The 16929-nt window shown below is 32.1% G+C and overlaps 1 long non-coding RNA gene across 1 annotated transcript in view; it reads left to right on the forward strand.

Moving 5' to 3' along the window:
- The first annotated feature begins 5366 nt into the window (after positions 1 to 5366).
- The window catches only part of LOC118196193 (uncharacterized), a 361083-nt gene continuing 349520 nt past the window's right edge, over positions 5367 to 16929 (forward strand). The window contains exon 1 of the long non-coding RNA XR_015038548.1: positions 5367 to 5501. This is a non-coding gene — a long non-coding RNA (uncharacterized LOC118196193). The remainder of the gene's footprint in view (positions 5502 to 16929) is intronic.

Below are 16929 nucleotides of genomic sequence, written 5' to 3' on the forward strand. Positions count from 1 at the left end.
TTCTATTTAGTAAAAGAATAACATAAAGTAATAATGTACCGGCATTGCGAAGGAAGCATTAATATGTTACAAATCCACTGGCAATATTTTGTTGGGGAAAGTCGGAGGAGAAACGTATAATTTCAGCGTATTGAAAGCGGCGTTGAATTAAGGCATTTCAGTCACTAAAACACACAGCACAACCAGAGACTGAATAATTTACAAATATCAGATGGTAGGTATAAATTGATGCTATTATTTTGCGAAAGGGAAATGTCATTAAGGTCGAAGCCGGATAATGAGGTAGAGGAATTAATAACCCCCAGAATGTTGCCATTGTACAAGATTTTGTAGAGCTATTTTGATTAGCACCGAAGGTAGCACTAAATTGTGAGAATAAGACGTTAACACAAAATTGTAATATTAGAAAATTCACTAATGCAAATTCGAGTTTTGATCGGCTTAGTACCGGACGGATAAGCGAGGAGGTGTTCGCCAAGTTTGTAATAGTTAGCATATTGCAGATACAGTGAGTCAAAACGGTGTTGGGGCACAACAAACTTTCAAACAATTTTTGGTAAGTACTGAGCCAAACAAATATATATATATATACACATATATACATATTTTTCAGAAAACTCTAAAAAACATTTTAATAATGTGTTGGACCTCTTTTCCTTTTTATGATTTCACTGAGTTTTCTAGGCATTAAGTTCACAAGGTTTTGAGAGAAATTTGTTTCTATTTTTTCCCATTCTGTGGGAAGGTTTGTCTAAATTCAATTCTGCTGGAAATTTTAGATTTATCAATTCTACCTTGCAAAAGACCCCCAAATATGCTCAATAGGATTGAGGTCTGGATTCTGCTCAGACGTTCTGATTATGTGTGAATAGTTGCATAATGTTGTAAAATTAAAAAGATGGTGTGTGGCTTAGAAGATCAAATTTGGAGCTATATCGCTCATATAATGAAACTAACATCATTCATTTCATTAAATGCCAAAGAATAAAATGGGCAGACTACATTATCAGAATGTATGAAGACAGTGTATCAAAAGAAGTCTTCAACGCTAGATCAACAGGCACACGATAAAAAGACAGACCAAATCGAAGATGGTTTGACTGCCTAGAAAATGACCTACTACTCTTAAAGCATAAAACTAGAAAAAGCTAGCAGGGAGAAGCCGGATAATGAGGTAGCGGAATTAATAACCCCCAGAATGTAAAACTAGAAAACAGCCTGGAAAAAGCTTCTTAAGGCCCATCCTGGGCTGTTGGGCCATTGAGGAAGGAAAGAAGTTGTATAAATTCCTCAGTTTTAAAATAAAAGCATTATGCTTGAGCTTGGTTTAGTTTGGTTTGCATGATTATGTCAAAAAAGAAAGCGAGGGCTATTTGTCTAAGTGATGCCTTTGCGGAAGACTTCCTAAGGAAAACTGGTGTGTATGCTTGTGGCACGTGAGGAAATCCCCATGCAGCACTCCTGTTCGGCAGTATTTGAACCTGGGTCGAAGTGCTAGTATTCAGCGACGCTCGGTCTCTTACTATGCTTGGGATAATTGTCCTGATGAAGTATGCAATGTGAAAAATCTGCCCATTTTTGAGCCTTCTGCTTGAAGTTTTGCTTTAAAATATTTAAATGTATGAATTTATTTATTTTTCCATCAACAAAATATAGATTTCAAAACGCACATACAGCCCTATACCATCTGGCTTCCTCCGCTACATTTTATTGAAGGAGTAAGATTGTTCATTTGAAGTTCAGCATTGGTAAGATGTATTAATAGCTTGTAAGTAATATTGTTTTTTGTTACTTTTTGACAAGGTTTTTTAATTTGCAACTTAATGGAGCTTTATTGATTAAAGCAGCATAATATGTGCATTACAGTATCTTTTCGTTGAAAAGGAAAGTTACCGCCATCTGTTACCCTTTACTGTAGGCAATCTGTTTACGTCGTATTTGACATTAACTTTCAGAACTGTGGTTTGAAATTTTTTTCACTTTTGTAGATAAATAGGCGAAGAAAATGCATTTGCTTATGAGATGAATTGCTTTACTTTCAAAACCCACAAGTTCATTTTAAACTTGTCTAGACTGTCTTCAGGAAATCTCAATTATGATGTGAAATATTTAGTTTCATACAATAATTTTCAATTATTCTGAACTAACCAAAATTTTTCATAATGTAAGGAATTAGTTTATTGTAAGGAATTAGTTTATTATTGTTCATTGTTGGAGGCGTAAACAACAATTTTAAGAATAATTGTGTGATGAAAAGCTACAAACAGGCAGAAGCTGCTGAAGAACTTACGGAGTAACTCATAAAATTTTATTTTCATTTTGGGGTAGTGTTTGTTTACGGAAGGCAACAAAGCTCATGTAGGCTATCTACCTAATGAGAAAGATGCCTTCGTGAGGAAATTAGTACAGAAAAATCACTTGTATTAGCGCTACGGATGGGGAAGTCTATGAAAACACGTATGCATCTAGCACGTTTTCCGGGATTACAGTCCATACCGACTACCAATGTTTAGCTGTCGTTTCCATTCAATTCCAAGCTAGTTAGCTTCTAGCATTTACCTAAGTGTTAAACTTTACTCGGATTTTTGAGTTTTAATGCAGCTGAGTTACATTCGTGTTAAAAAATAAGCAACAAACAATCAACAAAAAGCAAAAGAAAGAAGACCATGAACAGGGTGAGGAAACATGTTTATTATGCTTAGTACAGCAGAAATCAAGAAATAAGAACAAAAATAGATAACGATCGTCATTAAAGAAGTTGTTCAAAATTTCGACCCTGGACCTTGGAAAAGTATGAAATTTAATTCCGAAAATTGTTTTGTGGAAGGAACTTGAATGTAAATCATGAAAAAAAAAATTTTTTTTTAATGGGACTTGAATTCAAATCATGAAAAAGATTTTGAAAAGTATTTGAATTTAAATCATGAATAACAAAAATTAAAACTTTGAAGAAGAAAATTAATAAACCAAGTAATTATCGCCATTGATCGGAAATTAGTTGACTTTTCAAGGGGAACAAACCAACTCCCGTTCAGTGAACAGTAATTGATAAACGCGAAGGTGTTTTGTCTTTTACTCAAGTAAGAATGAAGATGCCAAACTGGGAAATTTAGTTAAGGGCAATATTGTCGTTCCGTTAAGTTATTAGATTTTTAAAAAACTTCAGACATTAAAGCCAAATTAAGAGTACCAAAGAACTCATTCTGAATGTAGCATTTTCGCTCAGACAATAGATTATTTAGAAATGTTGAGTGAATACCCAAATTATGCAGTAAAAAGTACATGATACTTAAGTAAAGTGTCCCCCGACACCCTCGCTTTCATGCATGTTAATTCAAAACTATTTTTATAAAAATAATAAACAGAAGTAATCTTAATTGGATTTATGAAATAGAATTGAAAATAATTGAAATAAACATAAGAAACTATGCTATCTTTGCAAAACAAATGAAACAAAAGTTGAAAAATTGAAATATATATAATAAGATATAATGAAAATGTGAAATGTATATGAAATACAAAAGGCCAGAATATAAATTATATAACCTACGTTCTTTCTAGTGGGATATCGGTAACGTGGTTTCGTCTGTTTCTTACTCAGAAGAAGTGTTGTAGGCCATACTATCCGAAATTCCGTTATCAGCAGTGGGGATATTTTGAATTATTATAGGCGGTGAACTTTTGAGAAGTTGTTTTTGGTACGTGGGAGGGACGTGGTATGCGTGAGGGAGGTTGTTGCGGAGTTCTTATGTGAGTGAAAAAGCGTCTGTTAAATTTTGAATATACTAACCAGTGAATGGAAATTAATTAATTTCTAGCTCATTGTCGTGGCATAACGATGAAGAAAGGAAGAAAAATAGTAATTTTCTTGATAACGAGCTATTTAGCAGACTACAGAGTATGAAATAGGCTCATTGTTTTAGTAACAGCTTAAGAAATGTCTGAAAACTATGGTATTTTACATTATATACAATTTTGTAATTACACTATATACAAATCCTCCAACTGATAGTCATCCAACTTATACCGCCTTTTCAGGTTTAGGAACAAATTTTCATATCCCTATCAGTTAAATGAGAGTATTTAACTCCTGGTCTTTTAAGACAATGTTTAATACATCGATTAAGTATTAGATTACTTTTGAGAAGTTTAATAAGGAGCATAATTTCGCGTTGTAGATCTATCGTATTTGTGCAAATATTTTTAATACGCTGTATTTGATTTAAGATAGTGTTGCTAATAACGTTTTGGAGATGTTGGAAGTCCAATTTATTAATTTGTTAGTATTGAAATTGAAGTTTCTTGTTTTGTTAAATAGTAAAATTTTTTGTAGTTAATTATTTGAAGATCAAGATAGTCGATGGTATTTTGCGAATGAGATCATCTATATATCTGTTAGTGTGCGTGTAGTAATTTAATTCTTGATGTTGTAAATTTGCTTGGAAGGTAAATTCTTTGATAAATAAAAAAGAGATTACAGACGGTAGTAATTGAATGTGCGCCCATTGGAAGTCCTATGACTTGCTTAAAAAGTTGATTTTGAAATTTAATGTAGTTATGAAAAATGGTGCATTTTAGGTAGGTTTTCCATTTACTAAAGTTCATAATCGCGAGCATAGCAGGGAAGCGTTTAGGCAGATTTAGTAGATTAGAATAGATTACTTCTGAAGGATGTTTTGTATGTCGATAGTCTGAATGACATTAATGACAGGAGTGTTATTTTGTAGATCCAGCAATATTTATGATTAGTGTTACAATCGTTGAAAATAATTTTACTAATTTTTTTAAGATGAAGTGCAAAATAAATATTCTACATTTTTCTTGTAGTTATTAGCTCCATTTGCTATGAATCTGAATTTTAATGGTATTTTATGGAATTTGGGAACAGCATATAGGATAGTAAATTTGTTGTATTTTGAGATATTTAGTTTTTCATGAAAAGTTTTAATTCTGTTAATTATAAATGTTTCTGTATTGTTTGCTAATTTATAAGTAGTTGCGTAGGAAAGTTCTTTATTAATAACTGTTGCGTAGAATTGTTTTCATATAATGCTAAAGTTATTACTTGCTTTATCTATTTTGGTAACAGTAAAACTTTTTTTAAATTTTCAATACCAGACAGTAGTTGTGACCAATTTAATGTATTTTAAAACTTGATGGGTTTAAGTGCAGTAGAAATGTGTTTAAGAATTTCATCTTTCCATTTTAGAAAGGTATCTATAGGTAAATTCAGTTAACAGCTTGCTTTAAATTCGTTGATGCTGTTTTCGAAAGTCTTGTAACAGTAATTTATGTTTTTGTTTATGTATCCGCAACAACCTCCCTCACACATACCACGTCCCTCCCACGTACCAAAAATAGCTTCTCAAAGGTTCACTGCCTGTAATAATTCAAAATATCCCCAATGCCTGATAGCGGAATTTCGGATAGTATGGACTATAACACCCCTTCTGAGTAAGAAACAGACGAAAACACATTACCGATATCCCATTAGAAAGAACGTAAGTTAATTAATTTATATTCTGGTCTTTTGTATTTCATACACATTTCACATTTTCATTATATCTTATTATATATATTTCAATTTTTCAACTTTTATTTCATTTGTCTTGCAAAGATAGCGTAGTTTATTATGTTTCTCGTGTTTATTTCAATTATTCTGAGTTCTATTTCATAAATCCAGTTAAGATTACTACTGTTTATTATTTTTATAAAAATACTTTTGAATTAATATGCATGAAAGCAATGGTGTCGGGAGACACTTTACTCAAGTATTATGTAATTTTTACTGCATAATTTGGGTATTCACTCAACATTTCTAAATAATTTATTGTCTTAGCGAAAATGCTACATTCAGAATGAGTTCTTTGGTAGTCTAATTTGGCTTTAATGTCTGAAGTTTTCCAAAAATCTAATACCTTAACGGAACTATAATATTGCCCTTAACTAAATTTCCCAGTTTGGTATCTTCATTCTTACTTGAGTAAAAGACAAAACACTTTCGCGTTTATCAATTACTGTTCATTGAACGGGAGTTGGTTTGTTCCCCTTGAAAAGTCAACTAATTTCCGATCAATGACGATAATTACTTGGCTTATTAATTTTCTTCAAAGTTTGAATTTTTGTTATTCATGATTTAAATTCAAATACTTTTCAAAATCTTTTTCGTGATTTGAATTCAAGTCCCATTAAAAAATTTTTTTCCTATGATTTAATTCAAGTTCCTTTTAAAAAACAGTTTTCGGAATTAAATTTCATACTTCTGGGTTACCTCATTTTGATACATTCTACTAAATTTATATTAGGAGATAAGATAATCAATATTTCTTTAGTAAGTAAATAATATAGATATATATATGTATGTGTGTATAAGATATAACAAAATACGATAGCTGCTTTAAAAGCAACTGATGACCCCAAAATTAACACTCTAAATTTGGTGCTGTCCCTCTAAATTCCTCTGTTCTCTCAAATTCGAGATCTTTCCACGCTATGTAACGCTACTAACTAACCAATCATAGATTAGCTGTACTTATACATCAAGCTTGGTATAAATACGTCACTTCTGCTAGCTTCTAGCTTGCTAATATCTCCTCGCTTTGCTTCCCCGTCTATAATGCCTGCATCTTAATTTTAAGAATCAATGTACATGGCAATTCATCATATTTCATTATGATTGAATCATAGCAATTTCCCCCGGATTTCATTATGATTGAATCATAGCAATTTCCTCCGGATTTCATTATGATTGGATAAATATCCATGGAGATGATTTTATATGAGTCGAAATATACACTGGAAATTCGTCAAGTTCATGTTTTGTTATTTTCATCTGCAAGCCTTCACCCTCTGCCACCACGTCTGAAAGCTGATCCCTCTTCTATGCTTCCGGAATTATTATATATATATACATACATATATATCAGTATTATATATATATATATTATATATATATATATATTATATATATATATATATATTATATATATATATATATATTATATATATATATATATATATATATATATAAGTAATTTTGAAAAGTTACTTTGTTTCTAATTTATGTTCATAGATACATTTGCAATCTTCAAAAGTTATTCATAAAAATAAGTAAAAAATAACATCCGTGAAGCTTGAGAGCTATGGAAGACGTCAATAGAATATCTTGCTTGATTGCACTATCATATACAGATACTGCAGGACACATATGCCATGTGTATAGTATAATAGATTCCTAGGAGACTAAGGTATTGTAATATATCTAACAGGAATCATTTAACAGAGTTTCTGTAATTCAGAATCTAAAGGTCCTTTGAGTAATTTAGGTAGACGAGATCCCTACTCGAAAGGGAAATTATGCCTTTGGAAATTATTTACATGACCAAATCATATGCTGGCATATTTCGAATAATTACATATTTTGAATAATAGCTAAGGTATGGTAGTTGTTCATAGAGGGAATTTAACATAATTAAGGTAGGAATACATTTTAAAATCTTTGTATCTATAAAAAGGAAATTTTTTAAAATATTACTATTATACACTAAATTATTCAGCCTTCGATATAAAATGCTAATAGATTGGAATTTAAATTCTGGAACACAGTTTCTCTTGGTTTGAGTTTTAGTTCTATTTATATTATCAGTGTTATGTGAGAGTCATATGACATTTAGTCTCGAAATGACGTAGTGCAGAAAGAGATTAGTATTTTTAGAATAGAGGGAGGAAATTAATTTAAGCATTAAAAGGGTATTGCTTATTTGAGTTGTAATTTATCTTCTATATATTTTTTATCTTACACACACACTTGTATATATATATATAAGATAGGTTGCCTCGAAAGAATCAACTGTAGTTATGCTGTGAAGGTGTCCTATCTAGTGCCATTGAGAAAATTTTTCATATCGAACTATTCCATTTTGTTTGATTCGTATACTTAATTCTGATAAAATTTTTCTTTATTTTAGTATAAATCGACTAGTACTTAAACTAAAATAAAATATATCAGAGAAAATATTATCATAACATACTTGACTAATTTACTAGTACTTAGGAGAAAAATAAATATAAAAATGCGCATGTTTTGTTTTAAAGTTATTTAAAAGAAAATTTAATTTAACAGCTTTTCATAATCCTGTTTAATATCTTGGAGTGTTAGCCTCATTTCTTTCCTTTTATGAACATCTCATTATTAACATTATTTTTCTTCCAATGGTATCTTCTTTCGGAGTCTGTACAGCTAACATTTGGTTTATTTAATTATGGCAAAGCACACTAGGGCTAGTGAGGAGCCTAGTGAGGATGCCTTCGTAGAGGACTTTCTAAGGGAAATTGTCTCGTATACACGTTACACATGGGGAAAACCACGAAAACGCCCATGCAGCCAGCCCGTTCGCGGGATTCGAACCTCTTTCGGAGTATGTAATCTAGGACTTCTAGACGTATTCCCTATCGGGCCCACCAGCGGCCGAGCGGTAAAGTCGCTGAACACTGGTAGTTCGGTCCGAGGTTCGAATCCCGCGAACGGGCTGGCTACATGGGCGTTTTCGTGGTTTTCCCCGTGTGTAACGTGTATACGAGCCAGTTTCCCTTAGAAAGTCCTCCACGAAGGCATCCCTCCCCTTAGGCAGAGAGCTCTCGAGGCTTTGCCATAATCACACACACACACGTATTCCTTATCGGTATTTCGTTTTGGTCGAAGTGATTCTTGAAAATACACTTTCTACAGTTGCATTGCTTATTGACAAACTTCAAAGATTAAACAAAGCAATCAGCGAAAGGTATGAAAACACCAGAGAATTTCGCTAAAAACTGTTTGCACCTGCTCTTTGATCTCAGAATTGCGACATACCAACTTCTGTTTAGCCCAAATAAATGCTTAGTTATTTATTTATTGTAAATTAATTTTAGTTGATAGATTATTTTAAGATATAAGCGTTTTAAGATATATTAAAGAAAACTTAAAGTCGCAAACAGTAGCAGAAGGCAATGGTGGAGTAACAAAAATTTCGCAAAGTTGCATACGCATAATTTTAGTCGCACAGAAAGTAGCAAATTAGCGAAAAATCGTACGATCTGGTTTCACTGGTGTTACATATTCGGTATAGAATCATCTGATATTTTTTAAATTCAAGCAAACTTTATTATTCTTCACAGAATGTTAAAAATGCCGCTACTGGTTTTTAATACCTCATTTGTTATTTATATGTAAGTGATCCTGCTTAGTGTCCTAAATGTTACACTATGATGCCTTCATACTCTTCCAATTTTTAGCGAGTAGTATAGCTATTTTCAACCTGTATGAAAAGATTATTTTTATAAATAATTTATCAATTTATCTTCCCGAATATTTTTAGAACTACTGTAATTTTGTCAAATGTTGTCCCTTTCATGCAACATCCCTAGCGAATCTTTCGTATATTATATTCATATATGAACTTTGCTTACAGTGTAAATATATATTTATGCTGAGTTATTGTAAATGAAAGGACTATTGGAAAATAATAAAAATGAATATCTTTTTCATCAAACCAAACTTCAGCAATGCCAATGCACTGTTGAGAGAGTGGAGCAAGGCAATTTATACAATGTTCGGAAATACTATACTCTCTGAAAATGATAAAGTTGTCCACTGCCCATAAATTGATGCTTTATCTTTGTCTAAATATTTCTATAAATTTAATTACATGTGATTGCCAGTTCGACAATTTCAACAAACGTAATTACACGGGACTACAAATTTTCATAATTTTTTATGTACATCTGCATAGCAGAGTGAGTATTAAATTACAAAATGCTGTGTTCAATGAGTTTAAAAGTTTACTTAACAAATAGACTAATAGATACGAAAATGAATGCAATTAAAATGCAAAAATTTCGTGTATAAGTTTCTCGAGACTTTTATAAATTCCGTCATTGAAATTTTCGTAATCCTTTTTACATTATATTCAAACTTTTACAGTCACAAGTTCGAGAAATCTTCAGTCACAGCACAGCAATACTTTTACCTAAGTGACAATGTTAAATGGACAGCTATGAATATTCAGACACCCAGGATGGTGAAGCTGTGTAGAACTCTGAATTGTTTTGGGTTCATCTTTCAACACTATTTTTACAGCTCCCTCCTCGCAACACAGTCAAGAATTCATAACGCTTCAATCCCATTGATTTGGGAATTAGAGGTGAATTAATTTGTGCAAAAGTCTTAAGGCATAAAACATTACACTTGCTAACTTTATTTACGTTTTTCATATCATAGTTTTAATGTGTCAAGATATACTGCATACTACTAGTAATACAGTACACGTTTCTTATGCTATACTATAGAAATACTACTGTTACTAGAGCCAACTCGTGCCCCGTATCCGCTGACTCAGAATCAGCGGTTCCCCTTAATCTGCGGTTCAGTACTCAAGAGAAAAAAGAATTACCATAAGCTTCGAAATGCAAATAAAATAAAAAAACAGTTCGTAATATAGTTGAAATACACTGTGTCAAATCCCCGCTTTCCCCAATACTATTTTCCAATGCACTTGCACCTCATTTCAGGCCAATATAACTAGAGAAGGAAAATAATTATAATGGAACCTTATGTCTATTCTCATTCTACAGGAAATCTTTCAAACTCTGAAGTCACACATCAGAATAATGATCAGAAATATATTAACGGGAATATCGGTTATCAGTGGACGGTGTTCGCCGGAAACATTGCGGCAAAATCATCGCGGACGAACACGTCGCGGATAAAACAACACAAGGCGAAAATGTCGTGGCAAAAATAAAGCCAAAAGAAAACATCGCAATTCTAAAAACATCGTGGTACAATATATCGTCGTCGAAACTAAAACGTTTCAAAAACTTCGCAGTTTAAAATCATCGTCGTCGAAATTATCGGGGTAAAAATTAAAGTACCTACAAATCATCGCATGACATTAACAGTGCAGACATGCGTTTTTCAGGCTTTAATAATTACGAAAGGATAAGGATAAATTTTACTTTCATACGTTTTTAACTAAAAATATTTGCTGAAAATGTAAAATTTAAACTTAAGCATAAAAAATAAATGCAACTTATAGTTTTTAATAGAATTTTAAATTGACATACAAAGGCAATTAATAAATTATTTCTTTATAAAGTTTTATTGGTAATTTTTCATGAAAAGTATAATCTAAAAAAATTAGAAAAAGGAAGATAAGTAACTGCATGCCCTTATCTATAAAAATTACTAATTATGAGATTATTTTCTTCCCTTTTTGCTAATCTGATACTCTTATAGTGAAAATTATTTCTTTTTTGCTTAAATTTCTTATGTTGTTTTTTATAAATTTATTAGTTCATAAAAATATGAAAGTAAAAATTATCCTTCGTTCCATCTTGCGCTCAATCATTATGCGTATATCCATCTACAATTATTAGAGCCTGAAGAACGCATGTCTACGATGTTGTCGCCATGCGATGACGATGACTTGGAGGTTCTTTATTTTTTACCACGATATTTTCGAAGACGTGGTTTTGAACTGCGAAGTTTTTGAATCGCTTTATTTTCGACGACGTGGTTTTGAACTGCGAAGTTTTTGAATCGCTTTATTTTCGACGACGATATTTTGTACTACAGTGTTTTAGAACTGCGATGTTTTCTCTTTGTTTTATTTTCTCCCACGATGTCTTGTGACTCGACGTTTTCGCCTTATGTTGTTTTCTCCGCGACGTTTATATCCGCGATGTTTTCGGCTGTAACCCAGGGGACAGTGATCATTTGACTGCTTTTGTAGGCAAGTATTTTTGAAATTTGCTTTCGCTCTTGCTTCTTGCATTTATTTCGTTCTCATTAATGCTATGTTATCGCAGCTGTTCTGCCTTTTAGTTTGTATTTATCACTATAAGGACCCTGACACCTATGAACAGTGACGTTACAAGCATCTCCAGTCTGCACCCTGCTAGCGTACTGTAAGTGCTAGAAAAATGAATGGTTATTATTTCTACCATCCTTAAAAACAGTAGCATGTTTATTATTTCTACCATCCTTAGAAACAGGGTGCCTTAGAAACAAGGATTGCACTTTATTTTATACTCGTGTTGTCCGGTTGGTATAGTTCGATCGTCTCAAACGGAGCCTTTTCTGCATTCTGTCAAAATACACAGAATCGTCCAAAAGGGGCATTAATTACGTGCCGTGGAAGTCCTCTGTTCGCCGAAAAGAGGAAATTTATACGACCGAGAGATCCCATATTATCGGAGGATGCTGCCTCCAGTTATCTTTCTCGCATTTTTTCTTTTAATATTAGTAGAGATAAATGCTAAGATTCGCATTGGTTTATAGACCGGAACCAAGAATGTTTTCATGATTTGTGAAATTTATATGAACAATGCATATTTCATCGCTTACGTTTAGAGATAAGTTCACTAAAAACATGGAACTGTATTCTTTAGCGGAAGTATTCTTTTTGAAGTAAATAAGGAAAACAGTTAATAAGTTTCCACACCATTTGTGCGAGATTTATCTAGATCGTAGTTGATTTTAAAATGATGGTTGCCAATATTGTGTTCTTTAGTGTGAGTATCAGAGATAACTTATTTTTATCGTCAAAATTAGTTTACTTGGTAAAAATAAGGCGTTTCACAATGGTGCGAAGAAATTGCTACATAATGCCATTGCATTTTGCGACATGGAACCTGAGAACAGAGAATTTAAAATTTCCATTTCAGACCCTACGAAAGTAGCCAGCAACACTACAGGAATATCACTGACGACGATTAAAGAAATTCATCGAGAAGCAGAAAGCAGGAAAAGCCAGTTTTCCAGTTACCCGGAAAAAACAGCCCAGAAAGGAAATACTAGATAGGATTAGTTTAGAAAGTTTTGAATGCTACATAATTCGAAGACCTCTTCCTGAATTTTTATATTAAGGAGAAAAATTTTCCATCACTTTCAAAATTACACCATCTGTTGCAAGAACAGATAGATTTTAAATGGAAACGAGAAACATTAAAAAGTGTATTGCATAATATTGGATCTGTATGGAGAAAAACCAAACCAAAAGAAAAGTTTTAAATGAAAGAAATGATATTGTGTTAAGAAGTTAAAAAGGTAAGATTACACAGTGGTTACTTAAGAAAAATATACAGTTTTCTCGAGATTTACGGAAAGTAGAATTGATAGAGCTTAGAAAACAAAATCTAAAGTAAAGTTATATAAATTTGATTTATGTTTGAACAACATGGTTTTACGGCTGTACGTCTTCCCCCGTACCACTGCGACATTAATGCAACTGAATTCGTTTGGGATGAAATAACGCAATTCGTACGAAACTGCAACACAGCTGGAAAAAATGGTAATGGATAAGTTATTAAAAATTTCAGAAGAAACTTTTGAAAGTCTAACGACAAAAAACTGGAGGAATTACTGCACCCGTGTAGAAAATGACTATTAAAAAAAGATGATGGAAGTTTTATACGAATTTATTAATTATTTCTTCTGGTGCTGAAGATGACAACTTGGATATATATTGTAACTGTGTTACGAAATAGTAAGAAGTGCAGAGGTGAAAACTTTCGTTTTTTACTCCCTTTCCAGTATGTATATTACTGCATATAGCTTTTAGTGCAAAACTCAAAGAGATATAATAATTATTTATAATATTATAGCCATGCTAATTATTTATCATCGTACAATTATTATAATTAATTACTAAGTAGTTTTTTTAGTGTGTAATAATACGCAGAAATTTTAGCTCAAAGATGAAAAACATAGAATATTTATCAGATATAATACATTTATTGCCGTATAATTATTATAATTAATTATAATAATAATTAAATTATTAGAATTTATTGTAATAATGATATAATAATGAGAAAATCGTACAATAAAATGTAATAACTGAATAAATATAATTACATTTATGATATAAGAGGAAAAGCATGCACTAAAACATATTGAATGATAGTAATTAATACAATAAAATTTACTTATTAAGTTTTATTGTAAAATAATGATTATATAGCAAACTAATTTGGAAAACACGTATTTTTACAAATATATAAATAAATAAATGCACAAAATTAAACTCAATGTGATAAAAAAACTAATTATAAATGATGATCAGCATATCAGCTTAGATTACTTAAAAGTAATATTCTGTCTTCTTCAGTCTGTGGTCATTGAACGGCGGGGAATAAACATGGAAAAAATAAGAAAGGAAAAATCCCTGCTACATGATTCATGTCTATTCACCCTATTTTTATAATAAATCTGTCCGAGTGGCGCATATGCATATTGGCGGCGCTCATGCTCGCGGTTCAGGCGCTCAAAAACCCCTGCTACATGATTCATGTCTATTCACCCTATTTTTATAATAAATCTGTCCGAGTGGAGCATATGCATATTGGCGGCGCTCATGCTCGCGGTTCAGGCGCTCAAACTATAATATATTACCAGATTTAGTAACACATAATATAATATTAGATTTAGAAACACATTACATCAGGGATTCTCAAGCGGTGGTACGCAAGAGAAAAATAGGGGTAAAGAAACAAAATATTTTTAAATATTAAATTCAAAATTTAAATATCACAACATGCTGTTTAAGTGTTTTCTCTGACACTCGTAAATTTATGCGATTTGAGCTTCGTTCAAGGCCAACAGCCAAAAATAATCTGTTTTTATTTTCACAAATATTCTTTTAGGAATAGGCACAAAAAATTTGTTATAAATGATGTTTTTTAAAGGAGTAATAGAAATGGATGTTGTATTTAGTATAAAATAAAAATAAGTTCTTATAAAAAGATAACAGAGTCTCCTTAATTATTTTAGAGTTGATCGATTTATTAACATATTTACACTTTATATAGCCACCATTTACGGGCTCATATTGTTCCATTTTCAATTAGAATCAGAATTACATCTATTTTCTGTCTCTAACAGCAGGTAATTTGTCTTCTTGTTGCTTTGCATCCCTTACTTTTCTATGCGATGTGAGAATATAGTTGTTTATTTTTGAAGAATTTGTAATATATTGGGCATTTAAATATTTGTAAAATTAATTTGTAATATTTTTAAATATTAAATATTATATTATTGTAATATTAATATAACTTTTTAAATATTTGTTTATGAGCCGCCCAGACGGTATAGTGGTTAGGGAAGCCTGACTGCGATACCGAAGGGCCTGGGTTCGAATCCCGGAGAAGGCATGGTTGTAACTGTCCGTCCCTTCATAGGAGGCGATGGTGGCCCACCTATTAGGTGCCACCATAATAAAGAGACCACCACATCTGGCCTTGTATAGATTAATGGACTGGGTTACACTGTAACTGTTCACAATCTGCCATTAGAAAAAAAAATGTTTAAAAAAAAATAATAAAACAAACTACATTTTGAAAACGGAATGATGACTAGGATTGACTAAGCGGAAAAGTGATGGTTCACCAGGTAATGGGTCCAGGACAATCTACTAGCATTGAATATTGAAAAGAAACTTTCATTCCCAGTTTTCCAAGAAAGACAGCCGTAGCTCTATTTAGAAGTCTGACCGGACATGACTGTTTGCCAGACCACTTTTATAGAACTGGAGTGGGGGATTCCCCAAACTGTATTTTGTGTGACTCCAATCAGCCTATGATTTTTTAACATTTAAATAATTGTATTGCACTTTTTCGGTATGAGGACATTGTTAATGAGTACTGGAGAGCCCGTGAAATAATGGCTTAAGCGCTAATGTTTGGCATTTGTAAAATAATTATAATGGAACCTTATGTCTATTCTCATTCTACAGGAAATCTTTCAAACTCTGAAGTCACACATCAGAATAATGATCAGAAATATATTAACGGGAATATCGGTTATCAGTGGACGGTGTTCGCCGGAAACATTGCGGCAAAATCATCGCGGACGAACACGTCGCGGATAAAACAACACAAGGCGAAAATGTCGTGGCAAAAATAAAGCCAAAAGAAAACATCGCAATTCTAAAAACATCGTGGTACAATATATCGTCGTCGAAACTAAAACGTTTCAAAAACTTCGCAGTTTAAAATCATCGTCGTCGAAATTATCGGGGTAAAAATTAAAGTACCTACAAATCATCGCATGACATTAACAGTGCAGACATGCGTTTTTCAGGCTTTAATAATTACGAAAGGATAAGGATAAATTTTACTTTCATACGTTTTTAACTAAAAATATTTGCTGAAAATGTAAAATTTAAACTTAAGCATAAAAAATAAATGCAACTTATAGTTTTTAATAGAATTTTAAATTGACATACAAAGGCAATTAATAAATTATTTCTTTATAAAGTTTTATTGGTAATTTTTCATGAAAAGTATAATCTAAAAAAATTAGAAAAAGGAAGATAAGTAACTGCATGCCCTTATCTATAAAAATTACTAATTATGAGATTATTTTCTTCCCTTTTTGCTAATCTGATACTCTTATAGTGAAAATTATTTCTTTTTTGCTTAAATTTCTTATGTTGTTTTTTATAAATTTATTAGTTCATAAAAATATGAAAGTAAAAATTATCCTTCGTTCCATCTTGCGCTCAATCATTATGCGTATATCCATCTACAATTATTAGAGCCTGAAGAACGCATGTCTACGATGTTGTCGCCATGCGATGACGATGACTTGGAGGTTCTTTATTTTTTACCACGATATTTTCGAAGACGTGGTTTTGAACTGCGAAGTTTTTGAATCGCTTTATTTTCGACGACGTGGTTTTGAACTGCGAAGTTTTTGAATCGCTTTATTTTCGACGACGATATTTTGTACTACAGTGTTTTAGAACTGCGATGTTTTCTCTTTGTTTTATTTTCTCCCACGATGTCTTGTGACTCGACGTTTTCGCCTTATGTTGTTTTCTCCGCGACGTTTATATCCGCGATGTTTTCGGCTGTAACCCAGGGGACAGTGATCATTTGACTGCTTTT

This window comes from Stegodyphus dumicola, chromosome X1 (genome assembly GCF_044657685.1).
Source record: "Stegodyphus dumicola isolate Sdum_Otavi_A_Nest chromosome X1, ASM4465768v1".
Lineage (NCBI taxonomy): Eukaryota > Metazoa > Arthropoda > Arachnida > Araneae > Eresidae > Stegodyphus > Stegodyphus dumicola.